Below are 19,493 nucleotides of genomic sequence, written 5' to 3' on the forward strand. Positions count from 1 at the left end.
CCCTCAGGTGGTTCCAATGCTTTGAGTTCCCTTTTTTTAGCTAAACACAAATTAGGAAAATGTTAGAAACCTGTAATCTTTAACTTTCATTGGACAAAAAATAAATAAAATTAATAAAATAAAAATAAATAAATAAATAAATACTATTGAAGTTCATAGTTACTGTTTTCCGACATTTTCCAAAATATCTTCTTTTGTGTTGAGCAAAAAAAGCAAAAAGAAAGCAACTCAAACAGGTTAATGACAAGATAAAGTAGAGTAAATGATGACAGAATTTTCAGTTTTGCGTGAACTATCCCTTTAATATCTATATCATAACATACTGCCATGCCTTTATGCAGCATCAGACTTTATATTACCTTTAATAGAATTTCTCCCCTCAAAGTGATCAAACTGTACGTTTTGAAATACAATTAAATTTCATTCATTTCATCTACAGATTTTGTCCCCAATGTCCTTCCATACCTTTTTTCTCCTCCTAGACCTTCTCTCTTATGGATCTGTGTACCTGTAAAGGGGCCAAAATCTAAATAATGAATACCCGTTCACAGTATTAGCTTTCTGTTTGGGTTTCGATGGCTCTTGAGACGTGTCCAATCAGACATGCAAGTGAGTTGTCTCACTTTAGACGAGTACAATTACTCTTATGAGCAATCGGATACAAATATAATGTGTCACTGCCCGAAAGGCTCTATGACGAGCAAAACTAACCCCCATTGAGGTGCACTTTAAACTAAACAGAGCAATCCGTTTGGAGGGGTCTATTGATTCCTGCAGTATTAGGTAGTGGTCAACATCTCAGACCGTGCAATAATACTCTGGTGTTTGATGTTAAACATAATGACTAGTCTAATGAGGAGCATTAATCCAGCTGTCTTAATTACCTTTTTTTTTCTTCTTCTTCCAAATGCGTGGTTACTGTGCGTTTGTTGTGTCTGCCTTTCCTCTGACTCTCAGAAATGACATATATTGTTTAAAATATTGTTTTGTCGCATTATTGTTAGCAGTTGTTGTTCTTGTACAAACAAAGAATATTTATTAAAGGTGACAAGCGTGCATTAAACAGAGTAAACTTCAAAGCGACACTGCTTTTATTTTGAAATGATGGTTTGTATTTTATAACATTAACAAGTTGATGTAACACAGATGTGCCCCAGACTAAATAAAGCTATCTTTTACTGACTGCCGTGTCTTCTGTTTACCCAACTGTTGACTTATCAATACTCCCGGAGCTCTTTATTCACTTAATGGCTTGCTTTTAGGTCTGTTTGCTAATAGCATGCTTAATGTTATTTTGTATGGAAACAGTAGCTATCAACAATCATATTAACCAAAGAAAATATCGAATTTATCCAGCAGGTGGAGTGGTTTCATGCCTTTAAAGTCAGAGGATTCTTCAAGTCTCACGCATATTCCTTCTATCATGATAATTGATTATAGGGCAGCACGGTGGCTCATTTGACCTTCACAGCAAGAGGGTCACTGCTTCGATTCTCAGCTGGGACAGTTGGCATTTCTGTGTGGAGTTTGCATGTTCTCCCCGTCTTCGAGTGTGTTTCTTCTGGGTGCTCCGGTTTCTCCTACAGTCCAAAGACATGCGGTGCAGGTGAATTGAATGAACTTGTCCGTAGTGTGTGAATGAGTGTATGGATGTTTTCCAGTGCTGGGTTGCGACTGGAAGTACATCTACTTCGTAAAACATATGCTGGTGTAATTGGCAGTTCATTCCGCTGTGGCGACCTCTGAAATTGAGACTAAGACGATAGAAAACGAGTGAATATTTGATTACAAATATTTATTATTAGGCTTACTATCACACATTAACTTTGAGTGGTTGTACTTAATTAATGTGCGTATATTAATATAGCCTACATAGTAATATTTGGTAATGTAACAGGGTAGGTTCAACATACAAACGAATGCATCTACATCTATATTAAATAAAGTCGATTTCCCTAAAAGTAATTTGTAATAAAATTGACAGTTTTATGTTTTTTATTAGTTTTATTTAAATCATGTTAATTAATGAGATTGCAGAATAAAGTTTTATTACTGTTATCGTTTATTATTATTATTATTATTTATTGTACAAATTGTATTATATTGATTTTAGGGTCTTATGCATTTGATAATATTTTGATGAAATGGCTGCTTCAAACTTCTTCAGAGTTTGTTAGACCAAAGGTAAGAATAAAATTTGCATTATTATTATTATTATTATTATTATTATTATTATTATTATTACTATTGCTATTTCTATTTCTATTACTACTATCAGTAGTAATAATAATAATTATCTTAAGTTTTCTTTGTTGTTGTTACATGCATTTACTACAGTGATAACAACACATTTTTCATAATTACATAAAATAAGCACATATCAAATTTCAATCCTTAACTTTATAAACTCTTGTTTATTAATATTATTCTGTAATGTTAAATCTACAATTACACTGTAACTAGGAAAGCTTCAAATCTGGTGAAACCTAATCTCTCCCTAATTTCTAATACAGGTTGGCTGCCATCAACCAGGCAACCCATTGTGGCTCAATGACCAACTGTATCCTGTTGTTATCAGAATTACCTCTTGGTGGAGACAGTGACAGAATTATGGTGAGAAATGAATATTCGCATCACATTCTAACAGGGTGTTCATTGGAAAAAGAAAACAGAATAGAAATAAAGCAATGATAACAAGTGAAAATTTGCATCAGAAAGTTTAATTGTAACATAGGATATATGTATCAGTTTGTTTGCATTGTATTAAAAATACAATTCTTTAATATTTAGAGATATGATAAAGGTTAGGTTTAGTGATATGGCTAAGAACAATGCAAATAGACTTTAATATATATTTTGATACTGTATATAATCGCAATGCATATGACATTATTGATTTTAGTTTTAGTAGTTCATTATACTGTATGTAACATAAAGCAGGATGGGATTGTTTTATCGGTTTCTGGCTCTTTTAGAATAGTTTGTCAACATTATTTTATTTTATTAGAGTGTGTGGGTCAAATATGAACCAGCATTGGGTTAATTGCTATTTAAATAATTAAAAAATAACAATAAAATATGAGGACTAAAGCATAAGCTGTGTGGTCTCAGCTCATTACATTGTGGCACTGAGTTTTTCCAGACATTTATACAACAGTGATTTCTGGTACTTGAATCTGATTGGCTGAAAGTTGTGCTATAATCTATTAGTACCAGCACTGACCCAGCCTCTTCACCTGTATATCACTTCACCCGCAGCACTGTGCCAAGCAGAGAACAAAACATATAGCTTGAAAAATAATGTAACAGTTGGACCACATTTTTGATATTTCTTTTGGGTGGGAAAGTAATTGTTTAGATTTTAAATATGTGTTTTTTTTTCTAAGGATAGTGTTTATTTGAAAATGTGTTTTAGTGATTTCAAAGTAGTAGTGATGGGAGGTTCAGACAGACATATTCTGGAGTTTTAAGTATGCCTCTATAATGGTTACATATGAAATATAATTATTTTTGGCTTTATCTAACGGCAATATTTGTTCGCAATCATCTGTTATCTTCTCCATCTTTATATTGTTTAATGTTAACCTCTTCTTCAATCTCTTCCTGGGACATTTTAACTACTGCTAATCCAATACAGAAATTAAGGTACAGTGAATCACAAGTTAATGTCACTCATTTGCATGTTGTATTGCTGTATGTACAGTAGTTTTACTATATTGCAATCTAGTGTTTGATTTGATTTGGCTTTTATGCGGTTAACGTTAGTGAATATCTGGATGCGGCAGAGAAGTACAGACAGAACTCTGTAGACAGATGTTTATGCCATTCAGCATTATAATCTTGATCTGTGAGCAAGATCCTCTGTATTTTTCATCATTAAGACATGATGCAAGGAATTACTCTACACTGCATTACTCTATACTGTACGCGATGCAAGGAATTAATTAAAATACTAGTCCAAAAGTGACAATTTTGAATTAGCAATGGATTTTAGATGGCAATAAATAGATTACACAAATAGGTTTTTGAGATGCTCTGTGATTGTTTTTATATTTATTTTCACACTTATGCGGTTAAACTGTTGTTTAAATGCAGTATCACACTCTCAGTACTGATATACATCTATATCGCAGTGCTGCATGTGTGGTATTGCTCATGTATCCCGCAGGAACAGATGTCAGAACATGTAATGTTGTGTGAAGCGAACAGGTGAAATGACAAGCTGCCAACCTTTAATGCAGAGAACATCTGCATGCTTTTGGTTTTGTATGAAGAACATGCGCAGATCTGCTGTCTGATCCTGCCTGAGGCCATGAGAGTCTGGCTAAGACATTCATCACTCCTGAAACACATTTAGGACACTCTGAGGCTCTTATAATGGCCACAGCGGGGTCAAAAACAGCCCATTTTTGATGTTTGGAGTTAGCCTTCTTCAAAGAAGCTCTCTATAGAAGTGATTGTATTAATGTACAGCATCTTGAGTAGTACAGTTAATTCAGACCTTAAAGGAAAGTTTAAGTAATGCTCAACGTCTTCGGCATGACTTTTACTTAACAGCAGTGAAGCAATCAAATCTTTGACACAGCTAGCGTTAAAACAGCTAGCCATTAGCAGCTGGAGCTTGTCGTGTTTTTGTCAGGATTCTCACAGCAAGTCAGAACGCTGGGACGTTTTTCTTTGCCAAAGGCGCTCACCAATGATGACGCCGTGCTTCCCAGCGCTAATAGGGCCCTGTTAATTTTAGCCTGGCGTGCGCCTCAGAGGAGAGCCACTTTGAGTTTAATTACAGTCTTCCTGAGGCAGCAATTTCACTATGATTTTGGCGGAGAAGAGGAAAAAAAGCACGAGAAATGATCACCTCTTAAAAGTGTCTAAATTGCATCTTATTTTTCCCCTCTTTTTAACCACAACAAAAGGCACGGGCACAATAGCGCGGCATGTTTCCTCCCAATCTAGCGCGCTGTGACCAATTACCAACGCCATTATCTGAGCTGTATTAAAGATGGCACAGGAGGACTGATGAGGCATGATTGAAAAGTTTGTCGGATAAAGTTTCTTTCCTGCATTTGCGTTTCCTCTTGGAGATATGGTGCATTATTAACTAGCTTTCCTCTATGTCAGATTCTTTTTAAAACTATCCTTTCTGTACGCTTTCAAGTACTGCACTATTGAATGTAGACATGACATGATTTAGAACTTCTGGAAATATCCTGGGAGTCTTACCACTAGGAGGAACATCCATGGCCTTTTTACACTTGCTAACAATCCACATATCAACATTTCTGTGGCCCAGCTCTGGTCCACACAATTAGGTTTTGCTTGGCCCACATGCCACAGTGAATTGTGGTACGTGACTGGACCAAGTCTGGCTTCCAGACAAGGGTCAAACATGGACCATATCTGGGTAAAGCTTCTGCCAAGTTAATAACCCATAACTGGGCCTGAACTGGGCCAGATAGGTTGGTGTGTCATGGTTGCAATGAAAATGATTAACTTAAGAAGCAGAGCACTTAAGGCACACTATGGGCAAGCTTTTTCTCAAAGCGACCTGATTGGTAGAATTTTTTTCTTTACTTAAAAATAATGTTTAATGTGGGTCAAGACAGGTCAAACTTAAGTGCCCATGAAAATTTTTATCATCTGGGCCAAATACTACACTTTACATCTTGCCCAAATCTTACGTGCTGCCTTAAAGATGATGCAAACTTTGCCAACCACAGGCCATGTTAGACCCACATGCTGTATGTCTGGATGAATGCCTGCTGTGCCAGCTTTATGTCAAATCTGGGCCAGATTTCTTTGCTGCCTGGGAAAATTCATTTTTGTTGACCTGGGGTCCGTTCTTCGCACCTCGCTTAATTGATCTAAGATGGTTTGGCAGATCCTGCATCTTTTAATCTTGATAACTGATCTCGTGAATCAGATTATAAAATGTCTGGATGAACTGATGTTTGTGTTGTGAAGGACAGATCTATCGATCATCGAAATCATGATCAGCAATGCAACGATTGGCTGACACCACAGCGGCTTAATGACATCATCCGATTAATATGTAATTATGTGAGCAAAATTACATCAAATTAGCAGCAAACGGTTTGTTAAATATGACACGCAATAGCTTTCCACATTTGTTGTGAGCTGCAGGCTTTACACTTTCTTGTGTCAAGAAAAGTATTCATCATCTATTTCAATGCATATCAATGTATATCAATGTATTTAGTTCTACATTTAGAGAAGATTTTCTTTATTATAGTAGCTTATAGGCCTACTCAAGTTTTTTAATCGGCGTAAGGAATAACTGTTTAAATTAATTTTGCATCTAAAAAGCATTTTGATATCGGTAAAGGTGTCTGCAACTTTTGCGAAGCATCAAATCACTGGCATATTAGTGGTCAAAACACGTGCATGACTGCAAAAATTATTATCCTTTTTTTTTTTTTTTTTTAATAAGTCGAATATTGTGCATGTAAGCATTTGTATCTAAAAAGTTCATATCAATAATTTTTCTCTTTGAACCAGGTGGCATTTCTCTTTGAACCAGGAGTGCAGATTGCAAAAGTTTAATTTATATATATATATATATATATATATATATATATATATATATATATATATATATATATATATATATATATATATATATATATATACTGTAAGAAAATATCAGCATTTGGTACACACTTTCAGTATTATTTTTGTTTGAACTGACCCGATCTAATCCTGTCTAAATTAAATGAAGTAGGTTTAAGCTACCAGAACTGTTGCTATGATAACAACTCTCAGATGATTTAAGAAAAATGAAACGATCCTGGATCGTGTCAAATAGTCAATAACTAAATCCAGCTAACTGAGTAATCCATGTACGAAGAACAGACCCCTTATATCTTAGATCTCAATGCTGACAAACGTTAATCCACTAATTCAAACACTGCTCCAGTTTTGTCCACTTTAGCTACTTCCACATTGATTTCAAAATATAGATTCATTCAAAAAGCCAATAAAGACATGCCTCCTCTTTGCTCACTAACGCAACTCTTAATTATTAAGGGATGTGTTGCTTTTAAGTTCTTGGGGGCTCAAATTCTTAAACGTCCTATTTCTAACACAAACCCACAGCATTCTGAACACTTTTACAGCCATCACAACTGGTGCTGTCTACAGTATTTTTACATTTTCTCTTTTTGCAGTAAATTGCATGAGGTTATTTCAAAATATATGATTGTAAAATAAAAAAAGATACACGTGTCTACTGATAGACCCTTTTCAATAAGAAGTCATGGAAGTGGTCAGAATTGGGCAAACTAATGGACCTGGGGTAAATAGAAATGTGTCTTCCTCATTTACTTATGATTTGACTGACCATTACACATCATAATGCTATGATTAAATAGGGACTAAACTTGCTGCAATCTTGATTTGACAGAATCACTATAGGAATGGTGAAAGATGTGCAGGTTTGTTCACAGTCTTAGAAATGAACCAGATCAGAATGTGAATGTGAATTTGAATGCTTCTAATGTTATGCATCATGTCATGTCTTTCATTACAGTCCATTTTTTGAGTTCAGACACTGCACAAACAGTACATTTACATGGACACCAATATTCTGATTTTAACATGATTAAGACATTACTCTGATTAAGAGTCTACCATATAAACAGCGATTTCTGATGAATTTAATCTGACTAAAGTCTTCATTGAACTAAACAGAAATGGAATTAAGACATGTGGAAGATAGTCTACAAACACAGCTGTCTGACACTATTCTCTGCATCTACTGAGTCAACAGGTCAACAGACACATGCATTATGAAATGCGAAGGGTTTTTCCCCATACACCATATGGTATCAAATTCCATTAAAACTACACTCTTCCAGCAGTTCATACTCACATCCAATATCTTGTTTATTACAGGGGCAAGCATGAAATATTTCTGAATGAAAGTAAAAGTGCCAAACTGCATTTAAAGTCGACAAATTAAGAATAAAACACCCAAAATTACTGTGACGCAATGACGTTAATCGAATTATGTGCTATAACATGTGAAACGGGCTCATGAAAATAACATTCAAAACGCAACTTATGTAAACGCCTAAATCTTAGGCAAATGATTCTATTACTTACTGTATGTCTAAACGTAGTCAGTGTTTACCTTTGATTGAGCTGATATAAAAATATAGATATACAGTATTCAATTCAATTCAGCTTTATTTATAGCGCTTTTACAATGTAGATTGTGTCAAAGCAGCTTCACATAAATGGTCATAGTAACTGGAACAGTGTACAGTACAGTATATTCATGACTGAAACTTGTCAGAAATTATTAAAAATGTCTTTCAATATAAAAATGTTCTGGATTAATGTTAAAATATAATTGTTCTAAGTTGTTATACATTGATAGCCTTCAACTTCTGAACTGATTGAATTCGTTAAGCTTGAGATTCAAACAATACCCTAAATGAGCGAAGCTGGATGTCAGAATTTTCCATAAATAATATTTTCATTTCTTTTTTTTTACACAGCAATTCAATGTGTGGTATGTTTTTAGAAAACATGCGGATATATTTAGGCTATTTAAAATCTTTTTTTTTAATGTCACCATTTTTTTGCAAACCACAAAAGTCATAATGTTTTGTAAACAAGTAAATAATAACATTAATGAATTTTTACTAAATGAACAGTTCACCCACAACAAAGAAAACTCTATTTTTTTTTTCAGTTTAATTTAGTCAGTCTTCCTTATACAATATAGTCCCTGTCCATTCATATAAAGCTTTCAAAGCCATATTCTATATTTGGTTATGTGAAGTTGAGAGCTGACTGACGGGTCAAGCGCTGCCCTCTATGAAACAGCAGTCACATTTAAAGAGGTTTTTAAAGGAGTGAGATGATGTCTGATGATGTGAAATCATTGGCCATTGTTTAAGCGTAAGGAAGAGTGGAGTTGTTTGGTATGTGTAATTGTGTGTGTGAGACTGAGCCCTGTGGACTGATGAGAGGATACCTGTGCAATCAGACAACACACTGAGAGCCATTGTATCATAATCACTCTCATTCACACACTCATGATTCATTATGCTCCTGTCAAAGTCATTTACCTTCTCTTCTCTTCTGGCCCTTCACTTCTGCTGTACTACACATGACTCTCACTTCTTCTGTTGCTCTTCTCTTCTCTTCTCTTCTCTTCTCTTCTCTTCTCTTCTCTTCTCTTCTCTTCTCTTCTCTTCTCTTCTCTTCTCTTCTCTTCTCTTCTCTTCTCTTCTCTTCTCTTCTCTTCTCTTCTCGCCCTTCACTTCTGCTGTACTACACATGACTCTCTTCTCTTCTCTTCTCTTCTCTTCTCTTCTCTTCTCTTCTCTTCTCTTCTCTTCTCTTCTCTTCTCTTCTCTTCTCTTCTCTTCTCTTCTTGTCTTCTCTTCTCTTTGTGCACCTCTCGTTCTCTTCTCATTCTCTTTGCTTCACTTCTCTTTTTTCATCCTCCTCTTCATCTTCTCATCATTTTCTCTTTTCTTCTCTTTTCCATCTTCTCTTCTTTATTTTCATATTCTCTTTTCTTCACCTTCATCTTCATCCTCCATCCTTTTCTCTTTTTTGTCTTCTCTTCTTTTCATCTTCATCTTCTCTTTTCTTAATCTTTATTCCTTCATTTCTTTTTTCATCTTCTCCTCTCATCTCTTCTCTTTATTTGTCTTCTCTTCCTCCTCTTTATCTTCTCATCCCTTTCTCTTTTCTTCGTTTTTCCTTGGTTCTCCATCTTCACCTTCATATTTTCTTTTTTTCATCATCTTCATTTTCTCATCCTCTCCCTTTTTCCTTCTCATCCTCTTCTCATGCTCTTCTCTTCTTTTCTGTTCTCTTTTTCATCTTCTCCTTCATATTCTCCTTTCATCCTCTTCATTTTTACATCCTTTTTCTTCTCTTTTTCATTTTCATCCTCTCTTCTCTTCTCTTTTTTGTCTTCTCTCCCTTCTCTTTATCTTCTCATCCTCTTCTATTTTCTTCTCTTCATCTTTACCTTCATATTCTCTTTTCTTCATCATCCTCATTTTCTTTCTCATCCTCTTCTCTTTTTTTGTTTTCTCTTAATCTTGTATATTCTCCTTTCAATATCTTCATTTTCTCATCCTCTTCTTTTTTCTTCTCGTTTCCATCTTCTATTCTCTTTTTTGTCTTCTCTTCATCATCTCATAAATATCTTCTCATCCTCTTCTCTTTTCTTTGTTTTTTCCCTCTTCTCTTCTCTTCTCTTCTTCTTTTCTCTTATCTCCTTGTCTCCTCTCTTCTTCTCTTCTCTTCTCTTCTCTTCTCTTCTCTTCTCTTCTCTTCTCTTCTCTTCTCTTCTCTTCTCTTCTCTCTTATTTTATCTCCTTGTCTCCCCTCTTCTCTTCTCTTCTCTTCTCTTCTCTTCTCTTCTCTTCTCTTCTCTTCTCTTCTCTTCTCTTCTCTTCTCTTCTCTTCTCTTCTCTTCTCTTCTCTCTTATTTTATCTCCTTGTCTCCTCTCTTCTCTTCTCTTCTCTTTTCTTCTCTTCTCTTCTCCTTCTCTTCTCTCTCTTCTCTTCTCTTCTCTTCTCTTCTCTTCTCTTCTCTCCTCATCTCTTCTCTCCTTGTCTCTTCTCTTCTCTCCTTGTCTCTTCTCTTCTCTTCTCTTCTCTTCTCTTTTCTTCTCTCCTTGTCTCTTCTCTCCTTGTCTCTTCTCTTCTCTTTTCTTTTCTTCTCTTCTTTTTTCTTCTCTTCTCTTCTCTTCTCTTCTCTTCTCTTCTCTTCTCTTCTCTTCTCTTCTCTTCTCTTCTCTTCTCTTCTCTTCTCTCTTATTTTATCTCCTTGTCTCCCCTCTTCTCTTCTCTTCTCTTCTCTTCTCTTCTCTTCTCTTCTCTTCTCTTCTCTTCTCTTCTCTTCTCTTCTCTCTTATTTTATCTCCTTGTCTCCCCTCTTCTCTTCTCTTCTCTTCTCTTCTCTTCTCTTCTCTTCTCTTCTCTTCTCTTCTCTTCTCTTCTCTTCTCTCTTATTTTATCTCCTTGTCTCCTCCTCTTCTCTTCTCTTCTCTTCTCTTCTCTTCTCTTCTCTTCTCTTCTCTTCTCTTCTCTTCTCTTCTCTTCTCTTCTCTTCTTATTTTATCTCATTGTCTCCTCTCTTCTCTTCTCTTCTTTATTCTTCTGATCTCTCTTCTCTTCTCTTCTCTTCTCTTCTCTTCTCTTCTCTTCTCTTCTCTTCTCTTCTCTTCTCTTCTCTTCTCTTCTCTTCTCTCCTCATCTCTTCTCTTCTCTCCTCATCTCTTCTCTTCTCTCCTTGTCTCTTCTCTTCTCTTCTCTTTTCTTCTCTCCTTGTCTCTTCTCTCCTTGTCTCTTCTCTTCTCTTTTCTTCTCTTCTTTTTTCTTCTCTTCTCTTCTCTTAGCTCCTCGTCTTCTCTTCTCTTCTCTCCTTGTCTCTTCTCTTCTCTTCTCTTCTCTTCTCTTCTCTTCTCTTCTCCTCTTCTCTTCTCTTCTCTTCTCTTCTTATTTTATCTCATTGTCTCCTCTCTTCTCTTCTCTTCTTTATTCTTCTGATCTCTCTTCTCTTCTCTTCTCTTCTCTTCTCTTCTCTCTCTTCTCTTCTCTTCTCTTCTCTTCTCTTCTCTTCTCTTTTCTTCTCTCCTTGTCTCTTCTCTCCTTGTCTCTTCTCTTCTCTTTTCTTTTCTTCTCTTCTTTTTTCTTCTCTTCTCTTCTCTTCTCTCTTGTTTTATCTCCTTGTCTCCCTCTTCTCTTCTCTTCTCTTCTCTTCTCTTCTCTTCTCTTCTCTTCTCTCTTATTTTATCTCCTTGTCTCCTCTCTTCTCTTCTCTTCTCTTTTCTTCTCTTCTCTTCTCCTTCTCTTCTCTTCTCTTCTCTTCTCTTCTCTCTCTTCTCTTCTCTTCTCTTCTCTTCTCTTCTCTTCTCTTCTTTTCTCTCTCTTCTCTCCTCATCTCTTCTCTCCTTGTCTCTTCTCTTCTCTCCTTGTCTCTTCTCTTCTCTTCTCTTCTCTTTCTTCTCTCCTTGTCTCTTCTCTCCTTGTCTCTTCTCTTCTCTTTTCTTTTCTTCTCTTCTTTTCTCTTCTCTTCTCTTCTCTTCTCTTCTCTTCTCTTCTCTTCTCTTCTCTTCTCTCTTATTTTATCTCCTTGTCTCCCCTCTTCTCTTATCTTCTCTTCTCTTCTCTTCTCTTCTCTTCTCTTCTCTCTTATTTTATCTCCTTGTCTCCTCCTCTTCTCTTCTCTTCTCTTCTCTTCTCTTCTCTTCTCTTCTCTTCTCTTCTCTTCTCTTCTCTTCTTATTTTATCTCATTGTCTCCTCTCTTCTCTTCTCTTCTTTATTCTTCTGATCTCTCTTCTCTTCTCTTCTCTTCTCTTCTCTTCTCTTCTCTTCTCTTCTCTTCTCTTCTCTCCTCATCTCTTCTCTTCTCTCCTCATCTCTTCTCTTCTCTCCTTGTCTCTTCTCTTCTCTTCTCTTTTCTTCTCTCCTTGTCTCTTCTCTCCTTGTCTCTTCTCTTCTCTTTTCTTCTCTTCTTTTTCTTCTCTTCTCTTCTCTTAGCTCCTCGTCTTCTCTTCTCTTCTCTCCTTGTCTCTTCTCTTCTCTTCTCTTCTCTTCTCTTCTCTTCTCTTCTCTTCTCTTCTCTTCTCTTCTCTTCTCTTCTTATTTTATCTCATTGTCTCCTCTCTTCTCTTCTCTTCTTTATTCTTCTGATCTCTCTTCTCTTCTCTTCTCTTCTCTTCTCTTCTCTTCTCTTCTCTTCTCTTCTCTTCTCTTCTCTTCTCTTCTCTCCTTGTCTCTTCTCTCCTTGTCTCTTCTCTTCTCTTTTCTTTTCTTCTCTTCTTTTTTCTTCTCTTCTCTTCTCTTCTCTTCTCTCTCTCTTATTTTATCTCCTTGTCTCCCCTCTTCTCTTCTCTTCTCTTCTCTTCTCTTCTCTTCTCTTCTCTTCTCTTCTCTTCTCTTCTCTTCTCTCTTATTTTATCTCCTTGTCTCCTCCTCTTCTCTTCTCTTCTCTTCTCTTCTCTTCTCTTCTCTTCTCTTCTCTTCTTATTTTATCTCATTGTCTCCTCTCTTCTCTTCTCTTCTTTATTCTTCTGATCTCTCTTCTCTTCTCTTCTCTTCTCTTCTCTTCTCTTCTCTTCTCTTCTCTTCTCTTCTCTTCTCTTCTCTTCTCTTCTCTTCTCTTCTCTTCTCTTCTCTTCTCTCCTCATCTCTTCTCTCCTCATCTCTTCTCTTCTCTCCTTGTCTCTTCTCTTCTCTTCTCTTTTCTTCTCTCCTTGTCTCTTCTCTCCTTGTCTCTTCTCTTCTCTTTTCTTCTCTTCTTTTTTCTTCTCTTCTCTTCTCTTAGCTCCTCGTCTTCTCTTCTCTCTCTCCTTGTCTCTTCTCTTCTCTTCTCTTCTCTTCTCTTCTCTTCTCTTCTCTTCTCTTCTCTTCTTATTTTATCTCATTGTCTCCTCTCTTCTCTTCTCTTCTTTATTCTTCTGATCTCTCTTCTCTTCTCTTCTCTTCTCTTCTCTTCTCTTCTCTTCTCTTCTCTTCTCTTCTCTTCTCTTCTCTTCTCTTCTCTTCTCTCCTCATCTCTTCTCTTCTCTCCTTGTCTCTTCTCTTCTCTTCTCTTTTCTTCTCTCCTTGTCTCTTCTCTCCTTGTCTCTTCTCTTCTTTTTTCTTCTCTTCTCTTCTCTTAGCTCCTCGTCTTCTCTTCTCTTCTCTCCTTGTCTCTTCTCTTCTCTTCTCTTCTCTTCTCTTCTCTCTCTCTTCTCTTCTCTTCTCTTCTCTTCTCCTCTTCTCTTCTCTTCTCTTCTCTTCTCTTCTCTTCTTCTTATCAGTTTACCATTTATCCTATCTTGACTCAACTCTTTTTCTTTCTCTGCACATTTGCCTCTCAGCTTCCCTCTTCTGTGTATCGTCTTTTCTTGCTCTTTTGCATCTCAGCATCACTTGCTGGGATAAAGAAGAGGCTTGTGTGATTAGCACACAATGTCTTTCAGCCATTTATCTTTCATCATTATGGTGACTCCTCTTCGTTCTTTCTTCCCCGCTCTCCGTCTCGTATAGTGCAGGAGTTGTTAATGGCCTGCGTTGCTTCAATTGGTTTCTAAATGCTTATGAGCGAGGGTCCAACTGTGCGCTTAATGAACAGGTATGACTGGGTAATTACAGCAATCTCAGCCCCCTCCCAAACACACACACACACACATGCTAGCCTGGACCACACAAAGCCAACAGGACTGAGGAAACCAGGCCCGGCAGGAGTCTGCAGAGGCGGAAAGAAAGGGCAGGAATATAGAAAGAAACTGAACAGGAAAACAAAGGAGACTGAACAGAGAGATTTAAATGTAGTAACTGGCTATTATCGGTCATTTAGATAAATGCTCAAGACGCTGGAAAGCGTAAATGCTGGAGATGCATTTGGTACACAAGGGTGTTCAGGCTGGAGATAAAACATGGATGCTTCACTAAAATCTTTGAGAGCTTGAGTACTTTAAATGTAATATTTTTGAGACTTTGTTCATGTACCTAGTTGAAGAAACTTTGTGTAACTCCTCCCACATAGTTTGAGTGTCTTATTGAGGAGATGTGATTTCTGCCTGACTATATGACAGGAGTGACTGGATCCATATAGAGCAGAGACGGCTAAAGTAGGGCACACAGACCAAAGTTAGCCCATTGTAACCTTTGATTTGGCCCACCATCCTATCTGAGAAGAGAGTGAGAATGATGTAGAGGGCTGGGGCAAATCCCTTTATCAGAGATTGTCATTTCTAATTTGATGAAACCTTTTTGTTTGTTTGTTTGTTTGTTTGTTTGTTTGTTTGTTTGTTTGTTTTATTGCTGAGCTACAAAAACACAAATTGAAATTAAAAGTTTCAATTAGATGTTGTAAATGAATCTGATTTTATAAAAATGTAAATACTGTCACTTGACTGCAGACTACATTGGTGAGTAAATCGAGGCAAAAACTAGTGGAACTCCATTCGGATATAAATGAGATATGTTTATTGTAAAAATGTAAAAATATGATACATTATTAGTTAATATAAAGCAAAATTTTCTAGTTATTTTTAAATAGTAAAAGTTTGGACACCCCTGATATAGAGGGAAGTATAGCAGAGGGTGGGATCTTTTGACTTGGCCTATAGCACACAAACAAACAACCATGAAGCAAAGTCTAAGCAACCACAAAGAACAGCCTAGCTCAGCCTGTTGGTGAGTTCTGAACTGCCTATAATTTTGTTATTATTCAAATCAAGTTTCAGTGTTCCTTGCTTATTAATTTAATAATTTCCCTTGAGCTTAGTACCTTTAATCATGAGGGGTCGCCACTGCGGAATTAACCGCCAACTTATCAAGCATATGTTTTACATCCTTCCAGCTGCAAACCAGTAATGAGATACACCCGTACACACTCATTCACACACATACAATTCACCTATTTTACCTAATTCACCTATAGTGCATGATTTTGGACTGTGGGGGAACCCATGCGAACATGAGGAGAACCTGCAAACTCCACACATGAACACCAACTGCCAGTATTTGAACCAGCAACCTTCTTGCTGTGAGGCCACAGTGCTAACCACTTAATCTGTGTCACCCATTTCATTTTTAAATGATGCAAATTTTAACTATGCTTTAAACTAGTTTAATTGACATGAGTTGCACTGACTTTTAGTGAAGTTTATTTCATTTAACTTTTCAAATTAAATTTTAGGGCTGCAACAAATGCTTTGTGGTGCACAATAAGCGTCTCCAGCCTGATCTCAAGAGGGAATGTAAGTATTTTATGTTTTGTCAGTTTAGTGGCTTATTCATATGAATTCATACGAGTTCAGTCGTACGAAAATGTACGACTTTAAAAAGGAAGGGAGGCACCCACCCAGCCCCACCCCTAACCCCAATCGTCATTGGGTGATGAGCAAATCGTACTAAATTGTACGAATTAGATCGTACGAAATCATACGAATTAGCGACTTAATCAAAAAGTTACGAATTGCTGTGAGATTGCGTTGGCATTTCTGGTACCCCAAACGTACATTTCAGATGGTATAAACAGATGGTATAAATGGATTTAAACAAACAATTTTTACAGTATGTGATAAACATTGTAATATTTTTACAACTTCTGTCTGGTACTTGAAACTGACTGGCTGATAGCTGTGCGATATTCTGCAAATATCAGCCCTCGTTCAGCCTCTTAACCCTTCACCCTTGTGTATTACTTCGCCCAGTTTGATAAATATTGCTGCTGTTGGACAACAAAATGTACCTTTGAGGCTTTTTAGTGGATAATGTAGTTGTTCAGATTGCAACTGTGCAGTTTATTTATAAGGATAGTGCCTATTTTAAAATATTTATAATTTATGAGAGACAACGCGCCGGCGGCCATTTGGCTTGGTTTATACTCGATGTATGCTAGTTCACTTGAGTGCGCGTGGCGAATGTGACATCATCGTGGAGTTTGTGGAGGTTCTCTTTGGGTTCCGCAACATGATTTCTGCATGTTTTTTTTTTTTTGAGACTCTAGCGAACAGTGTGTGCGGCGCCGCGTATAATTTGAGTTGAATATTAACCACTTTAAAGACATTTTGTCTGAAACAGTACGACTGTACATACATCTTTATGATTCGTGATCATAGAGAACCAGATGATAAATAAATACCATTATTGCCTTTTTATCATTAAAGGACAGAGACTGCTAGACAGTAATGTGTTAATTGTGGAGTGGGCCAAATCTTGAAAAAAAAAAAAGTATTTTCAAGTAAGTGTGCTTTTTTTTGCTTTTATTCTTGCCATAATAAAAATATATATTTGTAGAGCAACCCATGTTCTCTTGTCATTATTATTTTAAACTTTAATAGGTAAAACTGTCCTAGATATGAACAAAAGCAAGTGATGCATCAAAGTTTGATTTAAAAAAAAAAATCTTGAATGGTTATAAAAATCCTTAAAATCATAAAAAGAATTTATAAAAACAAAAAAAATAATTAGTTTGAAAATATTAAACGAAATAATGAGCTTCCGTAGTTCCGGAAACTTCCTACTTCTCTGTTTATTCCTCTGACTTTACTGTCAGTTTCTTTTGACCGCCCCCTGTCATTTTAAAGAATAGTGTAAAAGTATTAAAAGTATAAAAGGCTCGTTTTCATCATTAATAAACGGGTAAATGACTTTCTAAGCCGATCCCTCTCTTTTGTATGTTGTAGTGCTGTATTTATACCATAGTAATATTACTTCCCCCTTTTGGTTTTAAACCTTTAAGAGATTCTTTCTTCTGTTGAATACAAAGAGAAGATAAATGAAAAATGCTTATTTCTGGCACACATTGACTTTCATATAAAAATACTTTGGAATTCAACTGGTTTCAGTGTTGAACAAGTGAAGGATAAGTAAATGATGGCAGAATTTACATTTTGGGGTGAATTGTCTCTTTAAGAACCTTTTGTGCAATAGAACCAATAATGCCAACAAAGATCCTTTATTTTTAAGAGTGTAGTATCGCAGGGTTTCTGCAGGGTCTTAATTAAATGCAAAATTTTGGTTCTTAAAAAGTTCTTAAATGTACTGAAATGTTGTGTTGTAGGTCTTAAATATTGTTAACATGTCTTAATGTTCCTTTGTTCATGTATAGCTGCAGTATACCCAATCTGACCATTAACAGCCATACAATCATCAACCCCCCCCCCCCCCCCCAAAAAAAAAAAAAAAACTTTAACTTTATTTAAAAATAGCATTTTATTATTTTCCTTACCGTAACATTTGCTTAAAATTTCTCTATTTATTTATTGCTGAGGAAACTGACCTGACCTATATTTTTTTATTATTAAATTATTATTATTGTAGACTGAAGTAATTGACAGCTATGTTGTGTTCTATTCTTGGTAAGGGCTATTGGGTTTGTCAATGCATGTATTTGAAAATTATTTAAAAATATTCAAATTCAATTATTATTATTGCATTATTAAATAGGTTAAATTTTATTTTATTTTGATTTTTGATAGGGCAAGTGAAAATCTTTTCTAACTGGGATATGTGAAAAAAATCGTTAGCATTTAGCCTTGTATAAGTCTGAAACCTCATTTATAATGGTCTTATCAAGTCTTACATTTAACTTGGTGAAACCTGCAGAAACCCTGTATCAATCATATTTATTTTAAAGACTGTAAGATTTAGCCTCAAAAGTGATGTAGTCTCTAAAGTTTATACAACTGCTTGGCTTTTTTTCACATTTGAAAATCTCTCAATTCTGCTTGTTCCCTTCAGTTCTCACCCCATCTGTTTGCTCTTGTCTGTCTTGAGGCAATGGGTGAGTTTCTGCTCCCTATGGCCGTCTGTCACAACCACAGCAGCCACTGCACATTCACACCCCAGCCAGAGATATGTATCAAAAGGAAAGAAGAGTTAAGCTCCATAAGAACTATAATAATATGCTGCATTTACACAGCTGCAGAATGCACATGTAAGTTGTATATTTAAATCCTTAACACTTTATCAGAATTGAACTGAACAATAGGTTCCTGTTGTTTAAAGAGATGCAGACGTGAGTCGTGTATCATCTGAAGGTTTAGATTCAGTCACTGTCCTCTGGCAGAGCTGCTCCTGACAGTTTTGTGGTGTGAATGTGTTGTTCTTTTTTTTTACTGAGTTATGCAGTGCATCTGGAAATTATTCAAAGCGCTTCACTTTTTCCAAATATGTTTATGTTACAGCTTTATTTAAAACATTGAATAAATTTGTTTATTTCCTTAAATTTCTACACACAATACCCCATAATTACAATGTGAAAAAATAATTTAATTGTTGCAAATTTATTAAAAATAAAAAACCTGAAAAATAACATGTACTGTACATGAGTATTCACAGCCTTTGCTCAATACCTTGTTAATGCACCTTTGGCAGCAATTAAAGCCTCAAGTCTTTTTGAATAAGATGCCACAAGCTTGGCACACCTGTCTTTGGGAATTAAAATGACATCATATTTGAAATTTACATTTAGAGATAGATCAATATAGATGTAAAAGATGTAATAAGCATGTCAAAATGTTGTGCCAATTCTCTTTTTTATTTATGTAAACATGTATTTTGTTTGGCTGGATCGAGCTCCTTTCAGGGTTTTCTTAGATGTGCGCACAACGGTTTCTTTGTTTTCATAATAGGACTTTTAAAATAATTTTTTAATTGGAATAATTGATAATATGTAAAATTCTGATACACCTTTTCAGACCTTTTGCAAGATCAGAGGCTGTTAATTGAACAGATATGCATTCATTAATAATTTATTATCAACCCATCCTTTCACATTAACATTTGATTAATGTTTGATTGCGGAATTTGTGCAGATTAACCAAATCACCCATAATCCTGTTGAGAAAATTCCAATAATTAGAGTCGCATCAGGCAAAGTGAACCAAAAAAGCTTTCCACCCACTCAAGTGAAGAACAGAGAATGAAGTAATCACCATTGTTACCTTAGTTTACCTGAAATTATTGTTTCTGTAGCTTACAGCCAACTACGTAA

The 19,493-nt window shown here is 35.8% G+C and overlaps 1 long non-coding RNA gene across 1 annotated transcript in view; it reads left to right on the forward strand.

Annotated features, from left to right (window-relative positions):
• Window positions 1–1,356: 1,356 nt before the first annotated feature.
• The window catches only part of LOC141376156 (uncharacterized), an 82,313-nt gene continuing 64,176 nt past the window's right edge, over window positions 1,357–19,493 (forward strand). Inside the window, exons 1-2 of the long non-coding RNA XR_012385517.1 lie at window positions 1,357–1,606; window positions 2,514–2,613. This is a non-coding gene — a long non-coding RNA (uncharacterized lncRNA). The remainder of the gene's footprint in view (window positions 1,607–2,513; window positions 2,614–19,493) is intronic.

The sequence above is a fragment of the Danio rerio genome, chromosome 9 (assembly GCF_049306965.1).
Source record: "Danio rerio strain Tuebingen ecotype United States chromosome 9, GRCz12tu, whole genome shotgun sequence".
In the NCBI taxonomy this organism is placed as follows: domain Eukaryota; kingdom Metazoa; phylum Chordata; class Actinopteri; order Cypriniformes; family Danionidae; genus Danio; species Danio rerio.